The sequence below is a fragment of the Pseudoliparis swirei genome, chromosome 23, assembly GCF_029220125.1.
Source record: "Pseudoliparis swirei isolate HS2019 ecotype Mariana Trench chromosome 23, NWPU_hadal_v1, whole genome shotgun sequence".
Classification (NCBI taxonomy): Eukaryota; Metazoa; Chordata; class Actinopteri; order Perciformes; family Liparidae; genus Pseudoliparis; species Pseudoliparis swirei.
The window spans coordinates 778,793-806,140 of NC_079410.1; positions in this window are offsets into that span (position 1 = coordinate 778,793).

Sequence of the window (27,348 nt, forward strand, 5' to 3'; positions counted from 1 at the left end):
CTACCTGTCTGTCTGTATGTCTACCTGTCTGTCTACCTGTCTGTCTACCTCTCTGTCTGTCTGTCTACCTGTCTGTCTACCTGTCTGTCTGTCTGTCTACCTGTCTGTATGTCTGTCTGTCTACCTGTCTGTCTGTCTGTCTGTCTGTCTACGTGTCTGTCTACCTGTCTGTCTACCTGTCTGTCTGTCTGTCTGTCTACCTGTCTGCCTACCTGTCTGTCTGTCTACCTGTCTGTCTACCTATCTGCCTGTCTGTCTACCTGTCTGTCTGTCTGTCTACCTGTCTGTCTACCTATCTGCCTGTCTGTCTACCTGTCTGTCTGTCTGTCTACCTGTCTGTCTACCTGTCTGTCTACCTGTCTGTCTACCCGTCTGTCTACCTGTCTGTCTGTCTGTCTACCTGTCTGTCTGTCTGTCTACCTGTCTACCTGTCTACCTGTCTGTCTGTCTGTCTACCTGTCTGTCTGTCTACCTGTCTGTCTACCTGTCTGTCTACCCGTCTGTCTACCTGTCTGTCTGTCTGTCTACCTGTCTGTCTACCCGTCTGTCTACCTGTCTGCCTGTCTGTCTACCTGTCTGTCTACCTGTCTGTATACCCATCTGTCTACCTGTCTGTCTACCTGTCTGTCTGTCTACCTGTCTGCCTGTCTGTCTACCTGTCTGTCTGTCTGTCTACCTGTCTGTCTACCCATCTGTCTACCTGTCTGTCTACCTGTCTGTCTGTCTGTCTACCTGTCTGTCTACCTGTCTGTCTACCTGTCTGTCTACCTGTCTGTCTACCTGTCTGTCTGTCTACCTGTCTGTCTACCTGTCTGTCTGTCTGTCTGTCTACCTGTCTGTCTGTCTACCTGTCTGTCTGTCTACCTGTCTGTCTACCTGTCTGTCTACCTGTCTACCCATCTGTCTACCTGTCTGTCTACCCGTCTGTCTACCTGTCTGTCTGTCTGTCTACCTGTCTGTCTGTCTACCTGTCTGTCTACCCGTCTGTCTACATGTCTGCCTGTCTGTCTACCTGTCTGTCTAACTGTCTGTCTACCCGTCTGTCTACCCATCTGTCTACCCGTCTACCTGTCTGTCTACCTGTCTGTCTACCCGTCTGTCTACCCGTCTGTCTACCCGTCCGTCTGTCTGTCTACCTGTCTGTCTACCCATCTGTCTACCTGTCTGTCTACCCGTCTGTCTACCTGTCTGTCTGTCTGTCTACCTGTCTGTCTGTCTACCTGTCTGTCTACCCGTCTGTCTACCCGTCTGTCTACCTGTCTGTCTGTCTGTCTGTCTACCCGTCTGTCTACCTGTCTGTCTACCCGTCTGTCTACCTGTCTGTCTACCTGTCTGTCTGTCTGTCTACCTGTCTGTCTACCTGTCTGTCTGTCTGTCTGTCTACCTGTCTGTCTACCTCTCTGTCTGTCTGTCTACCTGTCTGTCTGTCTGTCTACCTGTCTGTCTACCCGTCTGTCTGTCTGTCTGTCTACCTGTCTGTCTACCTCTCTGTCTGTCTGTCTACCTGTCTGTCTACCTGTCTGTCTGCATGTCTACCTGTCTGTCTACATGTCTACCTGTCTGTCTACATGTCTACCTGTCTGTCTGCATGTCTACCTGTCTGTCTGTCTGTCTACCCGTCTGTCTACTTGTCTGTCTACCCGTCTGTCTACCCGTCTGTCTGTCTGTCTGTCTGTCTGTCTACCCGTCTGTCTACCCGTCTGTCTACCTGTCTGTCTGTCTGTCTGTCTGTCTACCCGTCTGTCTACCTGTCTGTCTGTCTGTCTACCCGTCTGTCTACCTGTCTACCTGTCTGTCTGTCTGTCTACCTGTCTACCTGTCTGTCTGTCTACCTGTCTGTCTACCCGTCTGTCTGCCCATCTGTCTACCCGTCTGTCTACCCGTCTGTCTACCTGTCTGTCTACCCGTCTGTCTACCCGTCTGTCTACCCGTCTGTCTACCCGTCTGTCTACCCATCTGTCTGCCTGTCTGTCTGCCTGTCTGTCTACCTGTCTGTCTACCTGTCTGTCTACCCGTCTGTCTACCTGTCTGTCTACCTGTCTGTCTGTCTACCCGTCTGTCTACCTGTCTGTCTACCTGTCTGTCTACCTGTCTACCCATCTGTCTACCTGTCTGTCTACCCGTCTGTCTACCTGTCTGTCTGTCTGTCTACCTGTCTGTCTGTCTACCTGTCTGTCTACCCGTCTGTCTACATGTCTGCCTGTCTGTCTGTCTACCCGTCTGTCTACCCGTCTGTCTACCCGTCCATCTGTCTGTCTACCTGTCTGTCTACCTGTCTGTCTGTCTGTCTGTCTACCTGTCTGTCTACCTGTCTGCCTGTCTGTCTACCTGTCTGTCTGTCTGTCTACCTGTCTGTCTACCTGTCTGTCTGTCTGTCTGTCTACCTGTATGTCTACCTGTCTGTCTGTCTGTCTGTCTGTCTACCTGTATGTCTACCTGTCTGTCTGTCTGTCTACCTGTCTGTCTGTATGATATGATATGATATGATATGGGTTTTATTGTCATTGCATAGAGTACAGGTACAGAAGCAACGAAATTGAAAAGAAAGGGGATGGAAGATTACAGCATAACATGAGGGAAGAGAGGCGAGAAAAAAACAACCCCCCGACTATGCCCCTAGGGGTACAGTGTGGGAGCAGGAAAAACACCTTAGCACATAAGCACATACATCTTAAACATAAATTGCAACAGTAGGAAGGGGAGGAGGTAAGCCAAAGACTGGGTGATCTAAGCCCAGCCATTGGGGGCAGGAGGTGACCAGCACCGACAAGCAGCCAGCCCGGTCCTTCAGCCATTACAGCGCGATCACAGGCCCCGTCCTGTCACACTGGGGGGACGAAGCAGACGAAGGCGTGGGATGGGGGAGGGGGGTAGTGAATGCATTTCAGTGTATGTTAAGTTCGTGTGAGCGTGGCCTGGTATGTCGTCCTCCCCCAGGCCACAACAGACAAAGTTCTCAGTCCGCAAGATGGTCGTTGCCATGGAGATAGCCTTGAAGGGTCCTGGGGAGAAAACAACCACAGGTCCTGGTCTTGTTAGACCTTAGTCCTGATAGAGGACTCATCTCTGTACTGGTCTTGTTAGACCTTAGTGCTGATAGAGGACTCCTCTCTGTACTGGTCTTGTTAGACCTTAGTCCTGATAGAGGACTCCTCTCTGTACTGGTCTTCTTAGACCTTAGTCCTGATAGAGGACTCATCTCTGTACTGGTCTTGTTAGACCTTAGTCCTGATAGAGGACTCCTCTCTGTCCTGGTCTTGTTAGACCTTAGTCCTGATAGAGGACTCCTCTCTATACTGGTCTTGTTAGACCTTAGTGCTGATAGAGGACTCCTCTCTGTACTGGTCTAGTTAGACCTTAGTCCTGATAGAGGACTCCTCTCTGTACTGGTCTTGTTAGACCTTAGTCCTGATAGAGGACTCCTCTCTGTACTGGTCTAGTTAGACATTAGTCCTGATAGAGGACTCCTCTCTGTACTGGTCTTGTTAGACCTTAGTCCAGATAAAGGACTCCTCTCTGTCCTGGTCTTGTTAGACCTTAGTCCTGATAGAGGACTCCTCTCTGTACTGGTCTAGTTAGACCTTAGTCCTGATAGAGGACTCATCTCTGTACTGGTCTTGTTAGACCTTAGTGCTGATAGAGGACTCCTCTCTGTACTGGTCTAGTTAGACCTTAGTCCTGATAGAGGACTCCTCTCTGTTCTGGTCTAGTTAGACCTTAGTCCTGATAGAGGACTCATTTCTGTACTGGTCTTGTTAGACCTTAGTCCTGAAAGAGGACTCCTCTCTGTACTGGTCTTGTTAGACCTTAGTCCTGATAGAGGACTCATCTCTGTACTGGTCTTGTTATACCTTAGTCCTGATAGAGGACTCATCTCTGTCCTGGTCTAGTTAGACCTTAGTGCTGATAGAGGACTCCTCTCTGTACTGGTCTAGTTAGACCTTAGTCCTGATAGAGGACTCATCTCTGTCCTGGTCTTGTTAGACCTTAGTGCTGATAGAGGACTCCTCTCTGTACTGGTCTTGTTAGACCTTAGTCCTGATAGAGGACTCATCTCTGTCCTGGTCTTGTTAGACCTTAGTCCTGATAGAGGACTCCTCTCTGTACTGGTCTAGTTAGACCTTAGTCCTGATAGAGGACTCATCTCTGTCCTGGTCTTGTTAGACCTTAGTCCTGATAGAGGACTCCTCTCTGTACTGGTCTTGTTAGACCTTAGTCCTGATAGAGGACTCCTATCTGTACTGGTCTAGTTAGACCTTAGTGCTGATAGAGGACTCCTCTCTGTCCTGGTCTAGTTAGACCTTAGTCCTGATAGAGGACTCCTCTCTGTCCTGGTCTTGTTAGACCTTAGTCCTGATAGAGGACTCCTCTCTGTACTGGTCTTGTTAGACCTTAGTCCTGATAGAGGACTCCTCTCTGTACTGGTCTTGTTAGACCTTAGTCCTGATAGAGGACTCCTCTCTGTACTGGTCTTGTTAGACCTTGGAGCTGATAGAGGACTCTCTCTGTACTGGTCTTGTTAGACCTTGGTGCTGATAGAGGACTCATCTCTGTACTGGTCTTGTTAGACCTTAGTCCTGATGAGGACTCATCTCTGTACTGGTCTTGTTAGACCTTGGTCCTGATAGAGGACTCCTCTCTGTACTGGTCTTGTTAGACCTTAGTGCTGATAGAGGACTCCTCTCTGTACTGGTCTAGTTAGACCTTAGTCCTGATAGAGGACTCCTCTCTGTAATGGTCTAGTTAGACCTTAGTCCTGATAGAGGACTCCTCTCTGTACTGGTCTTGTTAGACCTTAGTGCTGATAGAGGACTCCTCTCTGTCCTGGTCTTGTTAGAGCTTAGTCCTGATAGAGGACTCCTCTCTGTACTGGTCTAGTTAGACCTTAGTCCTGATAGAGGACTCATCTCTGTACTGGTCTTGTTAGACCTTGGTCCTGATAGAGGACTCCTCTGTACTGGTCTAGTTAGACCTTAGTGCTGATAAAGGACTCCTCTCTGTACTGGTCTTGTTAGACCTTAGTCCTGATAGAGGACTCATCTCTGTACTGGTCTTGTTAGACCTTAGTCCTGATAGAGGACTCCTCTCTGTACTGGTCTAGTTAGACCTTAGTGCTGATAGAGGACTAACTCTGTACTGGTCTTGTTAGACCTTAGTCCTGATAGAGGACTCCTCTCTGTACTGGTCTAGTTAGACCTTAGTGCTGATAGAGGACTCCTCTCTGTACTGGTCTAGTTAGACCTTAGTCCTGATAGAGGACTCCTCTCTGTACTGGTCTTGTTAGACCTTAGTCCTGATAGAGGACTCATCTCTGTACTGGTCTTGTTAGACCTTAGTCCTGATAGAGGACTCCTCTCTGTACTGGTCTAGTTAGACCTTAGTGCTGATAGAGGACTAACTCTGTACTGGTCTTGTTAGACCTTAGTCCTGATAGAGGACTCCTCTCTGTACTGGTCTAGTTAGACCTTAGTGCTGATAGAGGACTCCTCTCTGTACTGGTTTTGTTAGACCTTAGTGCTGATAGAGGACTCCTCTCTGTACTGGTCTAGTTAGACCTTAGTCCTGATAGAGGACTCCTCTCTGTCCTGGTCTTGTTAGACCTTAGTCCTGATAGAGGACTCATCTCTGTACTGGTCTTGTTAGACCTTAGTGCTGATAGAGGACTCCTCTCTGTACTGGTCTTGTTAGACCTTAGTCCTGATAGAGGACTCCTCTCTGTACTGGTCTTCTTAGACCTTAGTCCTGATAGAGGACTCATCTCTGTACTGGTCTTGTTAGACCTTAGTCCTGATAGAGGACTCCTCTCTGTCCTGGTCTTGTTAGACCTTAGTCCTGATAGAGGACTCCTCTCTATACTGGTCTTGTTAGACCTTAGTGCTGATAGAGGACTCCTCTCTGTACTGGTCTAGTTAGACCTTAGTCCTGATAGAGGACTCCTCTCTGTACTGGTCTTGTTAGACCTTAGTCCTGATAGAGGACTCCTCTCTGTACTGGTCTAGTTAGACCTTAGTCCTGATAGAGGACTCCTCTCTGTACTGGTCTTGTTAGACCTTAGTCCAGATAAAGGACTCCTCTCTGTCCTGGTCTTGTTAGACCTTAGTCCTGATAGAGGACTCCTCTCTGTACTGGTCTAGTTAGACCTTAGTCCTGATAGAGGACTCATCTCTGTACTGGTCTTGTTAGACCTTAGTGCTGATAGAGGACTCCTCTCTGTACTGGTCTAGTTAGACCTTAGTCCTGATAGAGGACTCCTCTCTGTTCTGGTCTAGTTAGACCTTAGTCCTGATAGAGGACTCATTTCTGTACTGGTCTTGTTAGACCTTAGTCCTGAAAGAGGACTCCTCTCTGTCCTGGTCTTGTTAGACCTTAGTCCTGATAGAGGACTCCTCTCTTTACTGGTCTAGTTAGACCTTAGTCCTGATAGAGGACTCCTCTCTGTACTGGTCTTGTTAGACCTTAGTCCTGATAGAGGACTCATCTCTGTACTGGTCTTGTTAGACCTTAGTCCTGATAGAGGACTCCTCTCTGTACTGGTCTAGTTAGACCTTAGTGCTGATAGAGGACTAACTCTGTACTGGTCTTGTTAGACCTTAGTCCTGATAGAGGACTCCTCTCTGTACTGGTCTAGTTAGACCTTAGTGCTGATAGAGGACTCCTCTCTGTACTGGTTTTGTTAGACCTTAGTGCTGATAGAGGACTCCTCTCTGTACTGGTCTAGTTAGACCTTAGTCCTGATAGAGGACTCCTCTCTGTCCTGGTCTTGTTAGACCTTAGTCCTGATAGAGGACTCATCTCTGTACTGGTCTTGTTAGACCTTAGTGCTGATAGAGGACTCCTCTCTGTACTGGTCTTGTTAGACCTTAGTCCTGATAGAGGACTCCTGTCTGTACTGGTCTTGTTAGACCTTAGTCCTGATAGAGGACTCATCTCTGTACTGGTCTTGTTGGACCTTGGTCCTGATGAGGACTCCTCTCTGTCCTGGTCTTGTTAGACCTTAGTCCTGATAGAGGACTCCTCTCTATACTGGTCTTGTTAGACCTTAGTGCTGATAGAGGACTCCTCTCTGTACTGGTCTAGTTAGACCTTAGTCCTGATAGAGGACTCCTCTCTGTACTGGTCTTGTTAGACCTTAGTCCTGATAGAGGACTCCTCTCTGTACTGGTCTAGTTAGACATTAGTCCTGATAGAGGACTCCTCTCTGTACTGGTCTTGTTAGACCTTAGTCCAGATAAGGACTCATCTCTGTCCTGGTCTTGTTAGACCTTGGTCCTGATAGAGGACTCCTCTCTGTACTGGTCTTGTTAGACCTTGGTCCTGATAGAGGACTCATCTCTGTACTGGTCTTGTTAGACCTTGGTGCTGATAGAGGACTCCTCTCTGTACTGGTCTGGTTAGACCTTGGTCCTGATAGAGGACTCCTCTCTGTACTGGTCTTGTTAGACCTTGGTCCTGATAGAGGACTCCTCTCTGTACTGGTCTTGTTAGACCTTGGTGCTGATAGAGGACTCCTCTCTGTACTGGTCTTGTTAGACCTTGGTGCTGATAGAGGACTCCTCTCTGTACTGGTCTAGTTAGACCTTGGTCCTGATGAGGACTCCTCTCTGTACTGGTCTTGTTAGACCTTGGTCCTGATAGAGGACTCATCTCTGTACTGGTCTTGTTAGACCTTAGTGCTGATAGGACTCCTCTCTGTACTGGTCTTGTTAGACCTTGGTCCTGATGAGGACTCTCTCTGTACTGGTCTTCTTAGACCTTGGTCCTGATAGAGGACTCATCTCTGTACTGGTCTTGTTAGACCTTGGTCCTGATAGAGGACTCCTCTCTGTCCTGGTCTTGTTAGACCTTGGTCCTGATGAGGACTCCTCTCTGTACTGGTCTTGTTAGACCTTGGTGCTGATAGAGGACTCCTCTCTGTACTGGTCTAGTTAGACCTTGGTCCTGATAGAGGACTCCTCTCTGTACTGGTCTTGTTAGACCTTGGTCCTGATGAGGACTCCTCTCTGTACTGGTCTTGTTGGACATTGGTCCTGATAGAGGACTCCTCTCTGTACTGGTCTTGTTAGACCTTGGTCCAGATAAGGACTCACTCTGTCCTGGTCTTGTTAGACCTTAGTCCTGATAGAGGACTCCTCTCTGTACTGGTCTAGTTGGACCTTGGTCCTGATAGAGGACTCATCTCTGTACTGGTCTTGTTAGACCTTGGTGCTGATAGAGGACTCTCTCTGTACTGGTCTAGATTGGACCTTGGTCCTGATAGAGGACTCCTCTCTGTTCTGGTCTAGTTGGACCTTGGTCCTGATGGGGACTCCTCTCTGTACTGGTCTTGTTAGACCTTGGTCCTGATGAGGACTCCTCTCTGTACTGGTCTTGTTAGACCTTGGTCCTGATAGAGGACTCATCTCTGTACTGGTCTTGTTATACCTTGGTCCTGATAGGGACTCCTCTCTGTCCTGGTCTAGTTAGACCTTGGTCCTGATAGAGGACTCATCTCTGTACTGGTCTTGTTAGACCTTGGTCCTGATGGGGACTCATCTCTGTACTGGTCTTGTTAGACCTTGGTCCTGATAGAGGACTCCTCTCTGTACTGGTCTTGTTAGACCTTGGTCCTGATAGAGGACTCATCTCTGTACTGGTCTTGTTAGACCTTGGTCCTGATAGAGGACTCCTCTCTGTACTGGTCTTGTTAGACCTTGGTCTGATAGAGGACTCATCTCTGTACTGGTCTTGTTAGACCTTGGTCCTGATAGAGGACTCCTCTCTGTACTGGTCTTGTTAGACCTTGGTCCTGATAGAGGACTCATCCCTATACTGGTCTAGTTAGACCTTGGTCCTGATATAGGACTCCTCTCTGTACTGGTCTTGTTAGACCTTAGTCCTGATAGAGGACTCCTCTCTGTACTGGTCTTGTTAGACCTTGGTCCTGATAGGACTCATCTCTGTCCTGGTCTTGTTAGACCTTAGTGCTGATAGGACTCCTCTCTGTACTGGTCTTGTTAGACCTTGGTCCTGATAGAGGACTCATCTCTGTACTGGTCTTGTTAGACCTTGGTCCTGATGGGGACTCCTCTCTGTACTGGTCTTGTTAGACCTTGGTCCTGATAGAGGACTCCTCTCTGTACTGGTCTTGTTGGACCTTGGTCCTGATAGAGGACTCCTCTCTGTACTGGTCTTGTTAGACCTTGGTCCTGATAGAGGACTCCGCCCTGTACTGGTCTTGTTGGACCTTGGTGCTGATGGGGACTCCTCTCTGTACTGGTCTTGTTAGACCTTGGTCCTGATAGAGGACTCCTCTCTGTCCTGGTCTTGTTAGACCTTGGTCCTGATAGAGGACTCCTCTCTGTACTGGTCTTGTTAGACCTTGGTCCTGATAGAGGACTCCTCTCTGTACTGGTCTTGTTAGACCTTGGTCTGATGGGGACTCCTCTCTGTACTGGTCTTGTTAGACCTTGGTGCTGATAGAGGACTCCTCTGTACTGGTCTTGTTAGACCTTGGTGCTGATAGGACTCATCTCTGTACTGGTCTTGTTGGACCTTGGTCCTGATAGAGGACTCCTCTCTGTACTGGTCTTGTTAGACCTTGGTCCTGATGAGGACTCCTCTCTGTACTGGTCTTGTTGGACCTTGGTGCTGATGGGGACTCCTCTCTGTACTGGTCTTGTTAGACCTTGGTGCTGATGAGGACTCCCTCTCTGTACTGGTCTAGTTAGACCTTGGTCCTGATGGGGACTCCTCTCTGTACTGGTCTTGTTAGACCTTGGTCCTGATAGAGGACTCATCTCTGTACTGGTCTGTTAGACCTTGGTCCTGATGGGGACTCCTCTCTGTACTGGTCTTGTTGGACCTTGGTGCTGATAGAGGACTCATCTCTGTACTGGTCTTGTTAGACCTTGGTCCTGATGAGGACTCCTCTCTGTACTGGTCTAGTTGGACCTTGGTGCTGATAGAGGACTCCTCTCTGTACTGGTCTTGTTAGACCTTGGTGCTGATGGGGACTCCTCTCTGTACTGGTCTTGTTAGACCTTAGTCCTGATACAGGACTCCTCTCTGTACTGGTCTTGTTAGACCTTGGTCTGATAGAGGACTCCTCTCTGTACTGGTCTAGTTAGACCTTAGTGCTGATAGAGGACTCCTCGCTGTCCTGGTCTTATTAGACCTTGGACCTGATAGAGGACTCCTCTCTGTACTGGTCTTGTTAGACCTTGGTCCTGATGGGGACTCCTCTCTGTACTGGTCTAGTTAGACCTTGGTCCTGATGAGGACTCCTCTCTGTACTGGTCTTGTTAGACCTTAGTCCTGATGAGGACTCATCTCTGTACTGGTCTTGTTAGACCTTGGTCCTGATAGAGGACTCCTCTCTGTACTGGTCTAGTTGGACCTTGGTGCTGATAGAGGACTCCTCTCTGTACTGGTCTTGTTAGACCTTAGTCCTGATAGAGGACTCCTCTCTGTACTGGTCTAGTTAGACCTTGGTGCTGATAGAGGACTCCTCTCTGTACTGGTCTTGTTAGACCTTGGTCCTGATGGGACTCCTCTCTGTACTGGTCTTGTTAGACCTTGGTGCTGATAGAGGACTCCTCTCTGTACTGGTCTTGTTGGACCTTGGTCCTGATAGAGGACTCATCTCTGTACTGGTCTTGTTAGACCTTGGTCCTGATAGAGGACTCCTCTCTGTACTGGTCTTGTTAGACCTTGGTCCTGATAGAGGACTCCTCTCTGTACTGGTCTTGTTGGACCTTGGTCCTGATGGGGACTCCTCTCTGTACTGGTCTTGTTAGACCTTGGTCCTGATAGAGGACTCCTCTCTGTACTGGTCTTGTTAGACCTTGGTCCTGATGAGAGGACTCCTCTCTGTACTGGTCTTGTTAGACCTTGGTCCTGATGAGGACTCCTCTCTGTACTGGTCTTGTTAGACCTTGGTCCTGATAGGGGACTCCTCTCTGTACTGGTCTTGTTAGACCTTGGTCCTGATAGAGACTCCTCTGTACTGGTCTTGTTAGACCTTGGTCCTGATAGAGGACTCTCCTCTCTGTACTGGTCTTGTTGGACCTTGGTCCTGATGAGGACTCCTCTCTGTACTGGTCTTGTTAGACCTTGGTCCTGATAGAGGACTCCTCTCTCTGTCTAGTCTTGTTGGACCTTGAACCACGATGGGGACTCCTCTCTCTGTACTGGTCTAGTTAGACCTTGGTCCTGATAGAGGACTCATCTCTGTACTAGATGCTTGTTAGACCTTAGTGCTGATGGGGACTTCCCTCTCTGTACTGGTCTAGTTATGGTCCTGGAAATGGGGACTCCTCTGTTCTGGTCTTGTTAGACCTTGGTCCTGATAGAGGACTCCTCTCTGTACTGGTCTTGTTAGACCTTGGTCCTGATAGAGGACTCTCTCTGTACTGGTCTTGTTAGACCTTGGTCCTGATAGAGGACTCCTCTGTACTGGTCTTGTTAGACCTTGGTCCTGATAGAGGACTCATCTCTGTACTGGTCTTGTTAGACCTTGGTGCTGATAAGGACTCCTCTCTGTGCTAGTGTGAGCCTTGGTCCTGATGAAGGTTCACTCTGCTGGTCTAGTTAGACCTTGGTCCTGATAGAGGACTCAACTCTGTCCTGGTCTTGTTAGACCTTAGTCCTGATAGAGGACTCCTCTCTGTACTGGTCTAGTTAGACCTTGGTGCTGATAGAGGACTCCTCTCTGTACTGGTCTTGTTAGACCTTGGTGCTGATGAGGACTCCTCTCTGTACTGGTCTAGTTGGACCTTGGTCCTGATGAGGACTCATCTCTGTACTGGTCTTGTTGGACCTTGGTCTGATAGGGGACTCATCTCTGTACTGGTCTTGTTGACCTTGGTGCTGATGGGGGACTCCTCTCTGTACTGGTCTTGTTAGACCTTAGTGCTGATGGGGACTCCTCTCTGTGCTGGTCTTGTTAGACCTTGGTCCTGATAGAGGGACTCCTCTCTGTACTGGTCTTGTTAGACCTTGGTCCTGATAGAGGACTCCTCTCTGTACTGGTCTTAGTTAGACCTTGGTCCTGATAGAGGGACTCCTCTCTGTACTGGTCTTGTTGGACCTTGGTGCTGATAGAGGACTCCTCTGTACTGGTCTTGTTGGACCTTGGTCCTGATAGAGGACTCCTCTCTGTACTGGTCTTGTTAGACCTTGGTCCTGATGGGGACTCCTCTCTGTACTGGTCTTGTTAGACCTTGGTCTGATAGAGGACTCCTCTCTGTCCTGGTCTTGTTGGACCTTAGTCCTGATAGAGGACTCCTCTCTGTACTGGTCTAGTTGGACCTTGGTCTGATGAGGACTCCTCTCTGTACTGGTCTAGTTGGACCTTGGTCTGATAGGACTCATCTCTGTACTGGTCTTGGACCTTGGTCCTGATAGAGGACTCCTCTGTACTGGTCTTGTTGGACCTTGGTCCTGATGAGGACTCATCTCTGTACTGGTCTTGTTAGACCTTGGTCTGATAGAGGACTCCTCTGTACTGGTCTTGTTAGACCTTGGTCCTGATAGAGGACTCCTCTCTGTACTGGTCTTGTTAGACCTTGGTCCTGATAGAGGACTCATCTCTGTACTGGTCTTGTTAGACCTTGGTCCTGATAGGACTCCTACCTGTACTGGTCTGGATTAGACCTTGGTGCTGATAGAGGACTCCATCTGTACTGGTCTTGTTAGACCTTGAGTCCTGATAGAGGACTCCTCTCTGTCCTGGTCTTGTTCAGACCTTGGTGCTGATAAGGACTCATCTCTGTACTTGGTCTTGTTAGACCTTGGTCTGATAAGGGACTCCTCTCTGTACTGGTCTTGTTGGACCCTTGGTCCTGATAGAGGACAAATATCCTCTCTGTATGGTCTAGTTAGACCTTGGTCCTGATGAGGACTCATCTCTGTACTGGTCTTGTTGGACCTTGGTCCTGATAGAGGACTCCTCTCTGTACTGGTCTTGTTAGACCTTGGTCCTGATAGAGGACTCTATCTCTGTACTGGTCTGAATTAGACCTTAGTCCCGATGGGGGACTCCCTCTCTGTCCTGGTCTAGTTAGTGTGGTCTACTGATAAGAGGACTCCATCTCTGTCAACTTGCTGGTCTTGTTGTTCAGACCTTGGTCCTGATAGAGGACTCCTCTCTGTACTGGTCTTGTTAGACCTTGAGTCCTGATGAGGACTCCTCTCTGTACTGGTCTTGTTAGAGCCTTGGTCACTGATAGAGGACTCATCTCTGTACTGGTCTTGTTAGACCTTGAGTCACTGATAGAGGACTCCTCTACTGTACTGGTCTTGTTAGACCTTGGTGCTGATAGAGGACTCCTCTCTGTACCTGGTCTTGTTAGACCTTGGTCCTGATGAGAGGACTCCTCTCTGTGCTCAGGTCTAGTTAGACCTTGAACCCCAAAAAGGACCCCCGGTCCCCTTTAATGGTCCGGGGCCCCGGGTACCCTTGTAACTCCCCCAAAAGGACCCCCCCCTTTGACCCTGGTCAAAGGTCCCCTACCCCGGTAACCGGGTAAAGGTCCCACGGGTAACCTGGTAAAACCAATGGTAAACCCCCTTTAAACCCCACCCCAAAACCTGGTCCAAAGGTCCCACTGGTAAAACTTGTCAAAGGACCCCCTGTACCCCCCCAAAACCGGTCAAAGGTCCCACTGGTAACCTGGTCCAAAACCACCATGGTAACCCCAGGGGACCACTGAAACCGGGTCCCCCCCAAAAATTTTCCCATTCGGTAACCTGGTCCAAAAGGACCCCCGGTCCCAAAACCTGGGGAAAAAGGACCCCAGGGTTTTAAAACCTGGTCCAAAAAATTCCACCCCGTAAAAGGGGTCCCAGGGGGAACCCCAAGGACCCCCGGTACCCCGGTAACCCCAAAAGGACCCCCATGGTAAAACTGGTCCAAAAGGACCCCATGGTAAAACTTAAAACCACGGGTACCTGGTAAACCTGGTCCAAAAAGGCCCCCTGTCCCGGAAACCCCGGTCCAAAAGGTCCCATGGTAAAAACGGTAAAAAGGCCAAAACCATGGCCCCAAAACCTGGTCCAAAACTTCCCAAATTTTTTTCCCTGGTCCAAAAGGACCCCCACCCCAAACGGTCCAAAACCACCCCCCAAAACTTTAAAACCCCCTTTCCCCCCTAAACCGGTCCAAAGGGACCACCCCCCCTTTTAACCCCCAAAAAAACCCCACCCGGTAACCCGGTCCCAAATCACCCCCGGGCCCCGGTCCAAAAAGGACCCCGGTACCAACCCCGGCCAAAAGGACCACCACGGCCCCAAAAAACCCAAAGGACCCCTTCCCCGGAAACCGGGCCAAAGGGCCCCACACGGGGGTACCCTTCCAAAGGGTAAAATTTTCCCCGGTAAAAATGGTCCAAAAGGTCCCCTGGCCCCAAAACTGGTAAAAAGGACCCCCTGGTACCAACTGGTCCAAGGACCCCATGGTAAAACCCCAAAGGGTAAACCCCCGGTACCCCTTTCCAAAGGGAAAACCCAAAAAACCCCCAAACCAGGGTAAAACCCCACCCCTTCCCCAAAAAAACCCCCGGTAAAAACCTTAAAAAGGAAAACCTTCCCCCTGGTCCCCAACTGTAAACCACCAGGGTCAAAACTGTAAAACCCCCAAAACTGGTCCCCAATAAAAACCCAGGGAAAAACCACCACTGGTAAACCCAACACGGGGAAAACAAAACAACAAGTAAAAAGGGTAAACACAGGACAAACCAGGAAAAAATGGAAAACCACACCCCCAGAACCACGAAACCTGATCAAAACCACTGGTCCCACCCCGGGAAAAAAGGGAAAAAAGGAAAAAAGGAAAAAAGGGGGGGGAAAAAGGGGGGGGAAGGGGGAAGGGGGATTTAAAGGGAGAAAAAGGAGGAATTTAAGGGGGGAAAAGGGGAAAGGGGAAAAGGGAAAAAGGGGGGAGAAAGGGAGAGAGAAGGGGGATAGAAAAGGCAAAAAGGGGGGGGGGGGGGGTTTTGTGCGGGTTATCTGTGGTGGTTTGGGTGGGTGGGGGGTTTGGTGAGAAAGGGGGGTAGGGGGGTTTTTTTTGGGGGTAGTTTTTTGTGTTTTTTTTGGGTTTTGTTGTTTAAAATTTTGGGGTTTTTTTTGGGGTTTTTGCGGGTTGGGGGTTGAGGCCCGTGGGGTCGGGGGTTTTTGGGGGTTTTTTTGGGGGGCCCCGTTGGGGGTTTTTTTGGGGATTGCTGTGTGGGTTTGGGGGGGGTTTTTGGGCCCCCTTGGGGGTTTTTTTTTGTTTTTGTTGTTTTTTTTTGTTTTGGGGTTTTGGGTTTTTGTTTTTCTTGGGGGTTTTCTTTTTTGGGGGAGGTTGTTTTTGGGGGTTTTGGGGTTTTCTGTTGTGTGGGTTTTTTTGGTTGGGTTTGGGGGTTTGGTTTTTGGGGTTTTGTGTTGTTGTGTTGTGTGTTTTTTTGTGTGGTTTGTTTTGGTTTGGGGGACTGGGGGGTTGTGGTTGTGTGGTGTGTGTGTTGTGTGTTTTTTGGGGGTTGTGGTGTTTTGGGGTGTCTTTTGGTGTTGGGGTTGTCGGGGGTTTGGGGTGGGGGGTGGGTTTTGGTTTTGGATGTTTGTTTTTGGGGGTTGAATTTTTGGGTTTTGGGGTGTGGGTTTTTTTCTTTTTTTTTTTTCCCCCCCGGGGCTTTTGGGGTGAGGTTTGTTTTTTGGGGGTTTTGGGGTTGGGGTTTGTTGGCTTTTTTGGGGTTTGGTGGGGGTTGGTTTGTGGTTTTTGGGGGGGGTTGGTTTTGGGTGTGGTGGTTTGGTGGGGGGTGGGGGGCTGTTTCCCCCGGGGGGGTTTGTGGGGCGGGTTGTGGGGTTTTGGGTGGGGTTTTGGTTTGGGGTCTTGTGGGGGGTGTTTGGGGTGTGGGTGTGGTCGTGGGGGTTTTTTTTGTTGTTTTGGGGTTTGGGGTTTTTTGGTTTGCGGGGGGTTTTTAAATTTTTTGGGGGGGGGAAAATGGTTTGGTTTTTTTTGGTGGGGTTTTTGGTTTTTGTTTTGGCCTGGTGCTTTGGGCCCTTTTAAAAAACCCCTTTTTTTAAAGGGGGGGCCCCTTTTTTCTTTTTTGTTTTTTGGTGGGCTAAAACGGGCCCCTTTCCCCGGAAAAGGCGGGGGGGGGCCCGTTGGGGGGCAAATGTCGGGGGGGGGTTTTTTTTTTTTTCGGAACCCTTTTTGGGGGTCTTTGGGGGGCCCGGGAAAATTTGTTTTTTTTGGGGTTAAAAAATTTGGGGTGGTTAATGTCTGGGGGGGCGGTGCCCGGGATTTGGGTTTGGCGGGTTTTCGGGGGGTTTTTTGGTCCCTGTTTGGGAAAAAGGTTTTTGGGGGAAAAGGGGGAAAATTTTCCCCCGGGGGGCCCGGGGGGCCCCGGGGGTTGGGGTCCCTTTTGGGGGGGGAAAATGGGGGGGTTGGGAAAAAGGGTAAACCTGGACCAAACCAAAAATTTTTTGCCCCACCGGGAAAATTTTCCAACTCCCTGGAAAAAAAAAATTTTTTTTGTTTTGTTAAAAAAAGTCCCACAAATTTTTTTTCCCCCCCCCCAAAAAAGGGGGGGGGAAAAAAGGGGGGTTTGGGCCGGGGGGGTCCCAAGGGCCCAAAGGAATTGGGAAAACCCAAAAGGGGGTTCCAAAGGGATTTTAAATTTTTTGGGGGTAACAAAAAATGGCAACCCCATTTTTGAAAAAAAACCCCAAAGAAAAAAAACCCCCCCAAAAACCGCCAAAATGGAACCTGGGGGGGAATTCCCACCTTTAAACCCCTGGCCCCTCCCCAATTTTTTCCCCAAAGTCAAAATTAACCCCCTGGTAAAAAAAAAAAGGGCAGCACCCGTAAAGGGGCCCCCAAAAACCCCCAAAAAAAAGGCCATTTTTTAAATAACCCACCCAAAAAAATAAAATTTAAAAAAAAACCCGGGCCCAACCAAAAAACACCTTTACCCCCCGGGATTTCCCGAAAACCCCAAATTTTTCCAAAAAACCCCAAAGGCCCCGGGGCCTTTTTAAGGGGGGGCCAAAAAATTTTTAAAGGGCATTTTCCCCACCGGGGGGGAAAACCCCCGGGTTTCCCTGGGGGGCCCCCCGTGGGGGTGGCCCCGGGGTGCATTTCCCCTTTTTAAAATTCCCCTGTGGGGGGTTTTTTGGGATTTTTTGGGAAAAATTGGATCGAAAGGGTTCCCATTTCGCCCAAACAAATAGGCCCCCCCCAAAAAGGGCCCCCGGCCAAAGGGGGGGGTGGGGGGGGGGGGGTGGTGGTGTGGGTTGGTGTTTGGGGGAGTTTTTTGGTGGGGGGGTTTTGGTTGGGGTTTGGGGTTTTGGTCGGTGTGGGTTTGGTTTTTTGGGGGCTTTTTTTTTTTTGGTGTTTTTGGGTGTTGGGGTGTTTGTATGGGTTTTGGGGTTTGGGGCTTTTTTTTGGGGGGTTTGGGGGTTTGGGTTTTGGGGGTTGTTTGGCTTGGGTTTTTTTTGGGGGTTTGGGTTTGGTTTGTTTTTTTTGTGGGTGTTGTGTGGTGTCTTTTTTTGGTTGTTTTTCCTTGGGGTGGTTGTTTGGGTTTGGGGGTTTTTTGCGGGTTGGGGGGTGGGGTTTTGTTTGGGGCCCCTTTTTTTTGTTTGGGCCCCTTGTGTTTTTTTTGGGGCCCTGGTTTGTTTTTTTTTTTGTGTGTTTGTTTGGTCTGTTTTGTGTTTGGGGTTTTTTTGGGGTTTTGGTGTGTGTTTTTGTGGTTCTGTTTGGGTTGTGTGTGTGTCTTGGTTTTGGGTGTCTGTTTTTTTGGGGTATTGGGGGGTGGTTGGGTTTTGGGGTCTTTGGGGGGTTTTTCCCCTTTTTTGGGGGGGGCTTTTTTCTTTGGTGTGGTGGGGGGGGGGTTTTTTGGGGTGTTTTGGGGGTTTCTTGTGTTTTTTTGGGGGGCTGGGTTTTGGGTTTTTTGGGGGGGCCGGGGGGTTTTTGGGGGGGGGGTTTTTGGTTTTTTTTTGGTTTGGGGGGGTCGGGGTGGGGGGGTTTTTTGGGGGGGTTTGGGTTTGGGTTGGTGGGTTTTGTTTTTGTTTTGGTCTTGGTAGTGGGTTTTTTGGTCTTTTCCTGGTTGGGTTTTGGGTGGTTTGGGGGTTTTGGTTTTTTGGGTTTCCTGGGTCTTGGTTGGGGTTTTTGGGGTCTTGGGTTTGGTGGTTTGGGTTGGGGCCAAAATCCAAAATTGAACGGGGGAAAATAAAATTTCCCAAAAGGCAAGGGGTTAAAAGGCTTTGGCCCGGGGGAAAATTTCTCGGAAACCCCATCCCCTTCAACCTTTTCCTACGGGGGACCCGGGAAAGGGGGTCAAAAGGCCGCGGCAAAAAAGGGGACCCCGGGGAAAGGGGGTCCCCCGGGGGGGCCAAAAAGGGCCCACGGGGCCAAAATCCCCAGGACGGGCGGGCCCCCCTTACAGGTCAAAACCCCGGGGGGGGGAAGGTCCCAGGGGGCATTGGCCCAAAGGGCAGGGGGAAAAAAGGCACCAGGCAAGGCCAATCAGGCCTTCGGGGGGGACATCGGAAAGGGGCCCCCCTTTTAGGAAAAAATTATTTCCCCACGGGTCTTGGGTCCCCTTTCCAGGGTCCTTTTTTGGCCCAGGTCCTACGGTAATCGGCCCCGGGCCCACGGCCCGGGCCCTAATTTGGGAATGGCAAAAGGCACTCAGGTCCAGCCAGGAAAACCCCCAACGGGTCACAAAAGGTATCGGTCAGATCCATGGTCCAACAGGTAATACGGCCCCAAAACCGGCAAACGGGTCCCCAGGCGACCGGCCTCACCCAAAACGGCCCCCCCGGCCTGGGCCCGGGGTTCAGGTCCCGGCCCTTTTTTTCCCGGGCCTTTCACTTGGGCCCCTCGGCCCCGCGGTCAAAGGGCCCAACCGTCCCTACCCGGCCCCCCATATTTTCACAAACAGGTCCAACTCAAACATTTCCCGGGTCACATACGGGTCCACATAAAAACTGGGGCCCCGGGGGTTTCTCGGGTTTTTCCCCGGGGCGGGCCCCCCAAAAAGGGGGGGGGGCCACAAAAGGGCCAAAAAAGGGTTTTGGGCTAGGGGGGGCCCCTCCAACGGAACCCGGGGGTTGGGGAAAACAGGAAGGGAAAGGGAAATTTGGAAAAGGGGGTTGGGGGAAAAGGTCCTACATTTTAGGACTGGCCCTTTGGGTACGGGGCTGAGGGTAAGGGTGGGGCCCCGGGTTTTGAGGGGGGTTTAGCGGTATCGGTAATCTTTCCCCGGGTTTATGGGTTGGCGGTCAAGGCCCCAAAAGGCCCAAACGGTTGGTCATTGGTTGGGCCCGGGTCCTAAGGGTTTGGAAAAGGGGTTTGGGCCCGGGGCCCAAAAAGGTTTCCCGTGGGGTTTTAAAAGGGGTGGGGGGCCCCGGGGGCCCCTTTGGGTTGGCCCGGTGAGGCGGGCCCCTGGGGGCTGTGTTGTGGGTAAGGCCGTAGGGGGGCCCCTGTGGGCGGGGCTGGGGGGGGCGGGGGGCCGGGGGGCCCCTTCCCCCCCGTTCTGTTGTTCCCTGTGGTTCTGGGGGGGGGGCCGGGTCTCCTTTGTGTGCTGTTTTTGGGGTTTGGTGTTCCTGGGGGGTTTTTGGGGTTTTTCTGTGTGGTGTTTCTAGTGGGTGTTCCTGTGTTGGCTTTTCTGTGTGGTGTTTCTGTGTGGCTTTTCTGTGTGGCTGTTCCTGTGTGGCGTTTACTGTGTGTGTTTACTGATGAACACTTTCACAGTGAAAAGGTGTTATAGTAAAAGGCGCACAGTTAAGAGCTTTCCAGTTGAGCGTTCACGATGAACCTGCCTGAAAACAATTTTACACTTTCACTTGTTGGTTTCGGGGAAGCGTTTACTAGGATCGGCTGTTTCAGTGAAACAGCGCACTAGTGTCACTGCACAGAAAAACGAGCGTTCCGGGGGCGGCGTTTCTAATATCAGCTGCACAGGTCCCTTTTTTTACAGTGAAAACGGCTGTTCATTTGGTAACCTGTTTACTGGTACATTTTTTTACTAGTATCATTTTTTTACTAGTATAAGTGTTCACAGAGTAACGTTTACAGAAAAAGGGCTGACAGAAAAAGGCTGTTCACAAGGTCGGCGTTCCTGTAAACGGGTTTTCACAATGTCGAGTTTTTTTACAGAGTAACGGCGTTCACAGGTCAGGGGTTCACAGTAAACGGGTTTTTACAGAGTCGACGTTCACAGAGTAGACGTTCACAGTTAAAACGGCTGACAGTTACGTTTTTTTACTAAGTAACCTGTTCACGAGTCAGCGCCCGAGTAACCTGTTTACAGTAAACGGTTTTACGGGGTAAGGTTTTCCCCGGGAGTCATTTTTTTACTGTATAGGCTGTTCACTAAGTGAGCGTTCACTAGAGTACACTGTTCACAGAGTCACTTTTCCAAGTAATGACGTTCACTAGTTAGGGGGTTTCCGTAACGGTTTCACGTTCGGTTTTTTTACGAGAAACGGTTTTTTTACAGAGTAGGGGGTTTTCACAGAGTAACATTTTTTTACAGTAAACGTTCACTGTTAAAACGGGTTTTCACAAAGGTAACGATTTTTTTACAGAGAAAACGTTCACAGTTCCTGTTTACTAGAATAAGAGCTGTTCACAATGTAACGTTCACAGTAAACAGTTTTCTGGTCACTGTTCACAAAGGAAAAACGGCTGTTTCTAAGTCCCTTTTTTTACTAAGTACAGCGTTCACTAGGTGGGCTGTTTACAGAGTGGGGTTTTAAGTAAAAGGGGTTTTCACTAAGTAACATTTTTTTACTAGTATACGGGTTTTCCTAGAGTAATTTTTTTCTGAGTAACGGGGTTTTCACTAAGAAACCGTTCACTAAGTCGGCTGTTCACTAATGTAACAACGTTCACAGAGTAACGGCTGTTCACTGTGTAACGGGGTTTTCACTAAGAAAGGCCTGTTCACTAAGTCGGGGTTTTTACAGTGTTGCTGTTCACTAAGTACCTTTTTTTACTAAGTAACGATTTTTTTACAATGTAACCTGTTCACTAAGTCCTTTTTTTACTGTTGGGGCCTTTTGTAGGCTGTTTACTAAGTAACCGTTCACAATGTCCTTTTCACTAGTTAAAAGACTGTTTACAGAGTCCCGTTCACTAAGTAACCTGTTTACAGAGTGCTGTTCACAAGTAACGATTTTTTTACAATGTTGTTCACTTGTAACGACGTTCACAGAGTTACGTTCCTAAGTACTTTTCTGAGTAACAGGTTCACTAAGTCGGCTGTTTACTGAGATACGGCTGTTCACAGAGTACAGTTTTTTTACAGAAAAAAAACGACGTTCACTTGTCAGCGTTCCTGGTTGAGCGTTCACTGAGAAACAGTTTTCAAGTCCTTTTTTTACTAAGTTAGCTGTTCATGTAAGGGTTTCACGTGTGACTGTTCACTAAGTAACCTGTTTCTGTAAACGGGGCCACAGTAAACGGTTTTACAGGTAACGACGTTCACAAGTCGGCTTTTTACAGAGTTGGTTTTTTTACGGTCGGGCTTTTCCTAGATGTGGTGCACAGTGTGGCTGTTTGTGAAGAGTTTTTTTACGTGAAACGGCTTTTTAAAGTGTAAGGGAGCGACGGAAACAAGCGCCTTTGGAAAGGGCTTTCCAATGTCACTGTTCACGATGTGGGACTAGATGTCACTTTACTAGATGATAACGGACTGTTCACTAGATGATAACCCGAGCTGTTCACTAGATGATACTGAGCTGTTCACTAGATGATAACGAGCTGTTCATAGATGATAACGAGGCTGTTTACTAGATGATGTGAGCTGTTCACTAGATGATACTTGAGCTGTTCACTAGATGATATGGAGCTGTTCACTGGATGATGTGAGCTGTTTACTAGATGATAGCAGGCTGTTCACTAGATGATATGAGCTGTTTACTAGGGCGATAACTGACTGTTCACTAGATGATGGCATGGCTGTTTACCTAGATGATAACGAGCTGTTCACTGGTGTTAACGGGCATGTTCTTATAGATGATGTGAGCTGTTTTACTAGATGATAGCGAGACTGTTCACTAGATGATAGCTTGTTTGTTTGCTAGATGATAGCGAGGCTGTTCACACTGAATGATAAGCGAGCTGTTTACTAGATGATAACAGGACTGTTCACTAGATGATAGCAGGCTGTTCACTTTCAGATGATATGAGCTGTTTCACTTTACTAGATGATAGCAGCACTTATTCTTTGGAATGATACATGAGAGCTGTTTCACTAGATGATAGCAGGCTGTTTACTAGATGATAACGAGCTGTTCACTAGATGATATGAGCTGTTTGCTAGATGATAGCGAGCTGTTCACTAGATGATAACGAGCTGTTTACTAGATGATAGAGCTGTTCACTAGATGATAACGGGCTGTTCTACTAGATGATAACGAGCTGTTCACTAGATGATATGAGCTGTTCAATGTGAGCTGTTCCATAGATGATAACGAGCTGTTCACTAGATGATGTCAGACTTGAGCTGTTCACTAGATGATAACGAGCTGTTCACTAGATGATGAGCTGTTTACTAGATGATAACGAGCTGTTCACTAGATGATAACGAGCTGTTCACTAGATGATAACGAGCTGTTCACTAGATGATAACGAGCTGTTCACTAGATGATAACGAGCTGTTCACTAGATGATAGCAGGCTGTTTACTAGATGATATGAGCTGTTCACTGAATGATAACGAGCTGTTGCGCTAAGATGATAGCAGGCTTGTTCACTATAGATGATAGCGAGCTGTTTGCTAGATGATAGCAGGCTGTTGCTAGATGATAACGAGCTGTTTGCTAGATGATAATGAGCTGTTGATGATGAGCTGTTAATAGATGATAGCAGCTGTCGCTAGATGATATGAGCTGTTTACTAGATGATAACGAGCTGTTAACTAGATGATATGAGGCTAGATGATAACGAGTTCACTAGATGATAGCGAGCTGTTCACTAGATGATAACGAGCTGTTTGCTAGATGATGAGAGCTGTTCACTGAATGATGTGACTGTTCACTGGATATGAGCATTTACTGGTGATAACGAGCTGTTCACTAGATGATAACGAGCTGTTGAGCTGTTCACAGATGATAGCAGGCTGTTTACTAGAATGATAACAGCTGTTTACTAGATGATAACGAGCTGTTTACTAGATGATAACCTAGATGACGACAGCTGTTTACTAGATGATAACGAGCTGTTTACTAGATGATAACGAGCTGTTTACTAGATGATAACGAGCTGTTTACTAGATGATAACGAGCTGTTTACTAGATGATAACGAGCTGTTTACTAGATGATAACGAGCTGTTCACTAGATGATAACGAGCTGTTTACTAGATGATAACGAGCTGTTTACTAGATGATAACGAGCTGTTTACTAGATGATAACGAGCTGTTCACTAGATGATAACGAGCTGTTTACTAGATGATAACGAGCTGTTTACTAGATGATAACGAGCTGTTTACTAGATGATAACGAGCTGTTTACTAGATGATAACGAGCTGTTTACTAGATGACTATCAATACCATTACATCGTTTGTTAGCCGCTGATGCTAACAAGCTAACTGTTTGGAACCTGTCCCGTACAGTCCGGGGCTGTCCCGGTTGTTTTACCGGGAGGATGAGTCCTTACCGTCCAGAGTCAGGCTGTCGAGCTCTTTGGGCTTAGCCGCGTTAGCCGCCTCCTCGTCCAGCATCTCCACGTCGAGCGGCTCTGGGCCCGCCGCGTCCTTCGGGTCCTTCGGGTCCTTCGCGTCCTTCGCGTCCTTCGGGTCCTTCGCGTCCTTCGGGTCCTTCGGGTCCTCGGCCTTGGAGTCCCGGCCTCCCGCCTTGTCGCCCCGCCGCTTCGCCGCCGTCTCCTTCATGGTGCTCGGCAGGATATCAGCTCACAGTCCGCAGAAACATACAATGTCCGCCTGGTTCGCGACGATGACTGGCAAGTCCTGAGGCGCAAAGCATTGTGGGATACTTCAGACAAGATGAGCAGATGGCAGAAACAGGGAATCGATAACAGAGAGATCGATACAGTTCTTTTCGGTGACCCGTACGGTTTGATATTGTAAATAACTCACATTAATCATATTTATTATTAAAGTTTATTCAAATTGAACACGTGAAACCTGTAGACCGAAACTATGAATACAAAAGCGCGATGATTATTATATATAAAGTATGAGTAATTATTTATATTATAATTATAACTAACTAAATTAATGTAATGCAATTAAGTTAAATAATAATAATGATAATGGTAATAATATTAATAATAATTAAAATTATTATAATAATAACATTTTGATAATAACAATAAACTGATAATAATAATAATTATTATTATTATTATAATTATAAAATAATAACAATAAAATGATAATCATAATAGTAAAATTATGCTAATAATAATAACTAAAATGGTAATAATAATAATAATAATAATAATAATAATAATAATAATAGTACTGTTGGCTGCCACTGGAGGGCGCCAACGTCTTACAGAAGGTCACGTGACTGTCTCTTCACACAGGTATCAGACTGAGGTCACTTTACTCTATTTAAATGATTTAATGGGTTTATGAAGACAACTTACAATAACATGTTTGGAAAACTAGGAACACTTATAAATAAATGACACAACACAGAGCAACACCAGAACCCTGAGGTGGTCCGTAAAATAAGGTCTACCAAGACCAGTACAGAGATGAGTCCTCTATCAGGACTAAGGTCTCACAAGACCAGTACAGAGATGAGTCCTCTATCAGGACTAAGGTCTAACAAGAACAGTACAGAGAGGAGTCCTCTATCAGCACTAAGGTCTAACAAGACCAGTACAGAGAGGAGTCCTATCAGGACTGGGTCTAACAAGACCAGTACAGAGAGGAGTCCCATCAGGACCAAGGTCTAACAAGACCAGTACAGAGATGAGTCCTCTATCAGCACAAGGTCCAACTAGACAGTACAGAGATGAGTCCTCTATCAGGACTGGGTCTAACAAGACCAGTACAGAGATGAGTCTCTATCAGGACTGGGTCTAACTAGACCAGTACAGAGGAGTCCTCTATCAGCACCAAGGTCTAACAAGACCAGTACAGAGAGGAGTCCTCTATCAGGACTAAGGTCTAACTAGACCAGTAGAGAGGAGTCCTCTATCAGCACAAGGTCTAACAAGACCAGTACAGAGAGGAGTCCTCTATCAGGACTAAGGTCTAACAAGACCAGTACAGAGAGGAGTCCTCTATCGAGGACCAAGGTCTAACGAGACCAGTACAGAGAGGAGTCCTCTATCAGGACTAAGGTCTCACAACACCAGTACAGAGATGAGTCCTCATCAGGACCAAGGTCTAACTAGACCAGTACAGAGAGAGTCCTCTATCAGGACCAAGGTCTAACAAGACCAGTACAGAGAGGGTCTCTATCAGGACTAAGGTCTAACAAGACCAGTACAGAGATGAGTCCTCTATCAGGACTAAGGTCTAACAAGACCAGTACAGAGAGGAGTCCTCTATCAAGACTAAGGTCTAACTAGACCAGTACAGAGATGAGTCCTCTATCAGGACTAAGGTCTAACTAGACCAGCACAGAGAGGAGTCCTCTATCAGCACTAAGGTCTAACTAGACCAGTACAGAGAGGAGTCCTCTATCAGGACTAAGGTCTAACAAGACCAGTACAGAGGAGTCGTCTCTATCAGGACTGACCAGTACAGAGAGGTGTGCCCTATCAGGACTAAGGTCTAACAAGACCAGGACAGAGAGAGTCCTCTATCAGCACTAGGTCTAACTGAAGAGTACAGAGAGAGTCCTCTGTCAGGACTAAGGTCTAACAAGACCAGTACAGAGATGAGTCCTCTATCAGGACTAGGTATAACAGACCAGTACAGAGATGAGTCCTCTATCAGGACTAAGGTCTAACAAGACCAGTACAGAGGTCCTCTATCAGGACTAAGGTCTAACAAGACCAGTACAGAGATGAGTCCTCTATCAGGACTAAGGTATAACTAGACCAGTACAGAGATGAGTCCTCTATCAGGACTAAGGTCTAACAAGACCAGTACAGAGAGGAGTCCTCTATCAGCACTAAGGTCTGAAGACCAGTACAGAGAGGAGTCCTCTATCAGGACTAAGGTCTAACAAGACCAGTACAGAGAGGAGTCCTCTATCAGCACTAAGGTCTAACAAGACCAGTACAGAGACGAGTCCTCTATCAGCACTAAGGTCTAACAAGACCAGTACAGAGATGAGTCCTCTATCAGCACTAAGGTCTAACAAGACCAGTACAGAGATGAGTCCTCTATCAGGACTAAGGTCTAAAAAGACCAGTATAGAGAGATGAGTCCTCTATCAGGACTAAGGTCTAACAAGACCAGTACAGAGAGGAGTCCTCTATCAGGACTAAGGTCTAACAAGACCAGTACAGAGATGAGTCCTCTATCAGGACTAAGGTCTAACAAGACCAGTACAGAGATGAGTCCTCTATCAGGACTAAGGTCTAACTAGACCAGTACAGAGAGGAGTCCTCTATCAGGACTAAGGTCTAACTAGACCAGGACAGAGAGGAGTCCTCTATCAGCACTAAGGTCTAACAAGACCAGTACAGAGAGTCCTCTATCAGGACTAAGGTCTAACAAGACCAGTACAGAGAGGAGTCCTCTATCAGCACTAAGGTCTAACAAGACCAGTACAGAGAGGAGTCCTCTATCAGGACTAAGGTCTAACTAGACCAGTACAGAGATGAGTCCTCTATCAGGACTGAGGACTAACAAGACCAGTACAGAGATGAGTCCTCTATCAGGACTAAGGTCTAACAAGACCAGTACAGAGAGGAGTCCTCTATCAGCACTAAGGTCTAACAAGACCAGTACAGAGAGGAGTCCTCTATCAGGACTAAGGTCTAACTAGACCAGTACAGAGATGAGTCCTCTATCAGGACTAAGGTCTAACAAGACCAGTACAGAGAGGAGTCCTCTATCAGGACTGGGTCTAACAAGACCAGTACAGAGAGGAGTCCTCTATCAGGACCAAGGTCTAACTAGACCAGTACAGAGATGAGTCCTCTATCAGGACTAGGTCTAACAAGACCAGTACAGAGAGAGTCCTCTATCAGCACAAGGTCTAACAAGACCAGTACAGAGAAGTCCTCTATCAGCACTAAGGTCTAACTAGACCAGTACAGAGAGGAGTCCTCTATCAGGACAAGGTCTAACAAGACCAGTACAGAGAGGAGTCCTCTATCAGGACTAAGGTCTAACAAGACCAGTACAGAGAGGAGTCCTCTATCAGGACTAAGGTCTAACAAGACCAGTACAGAGAGGAGTCCTCTATCAGCACTAAGGTCTAACAAGACCAGGACAGAGAGGAGTCCTCT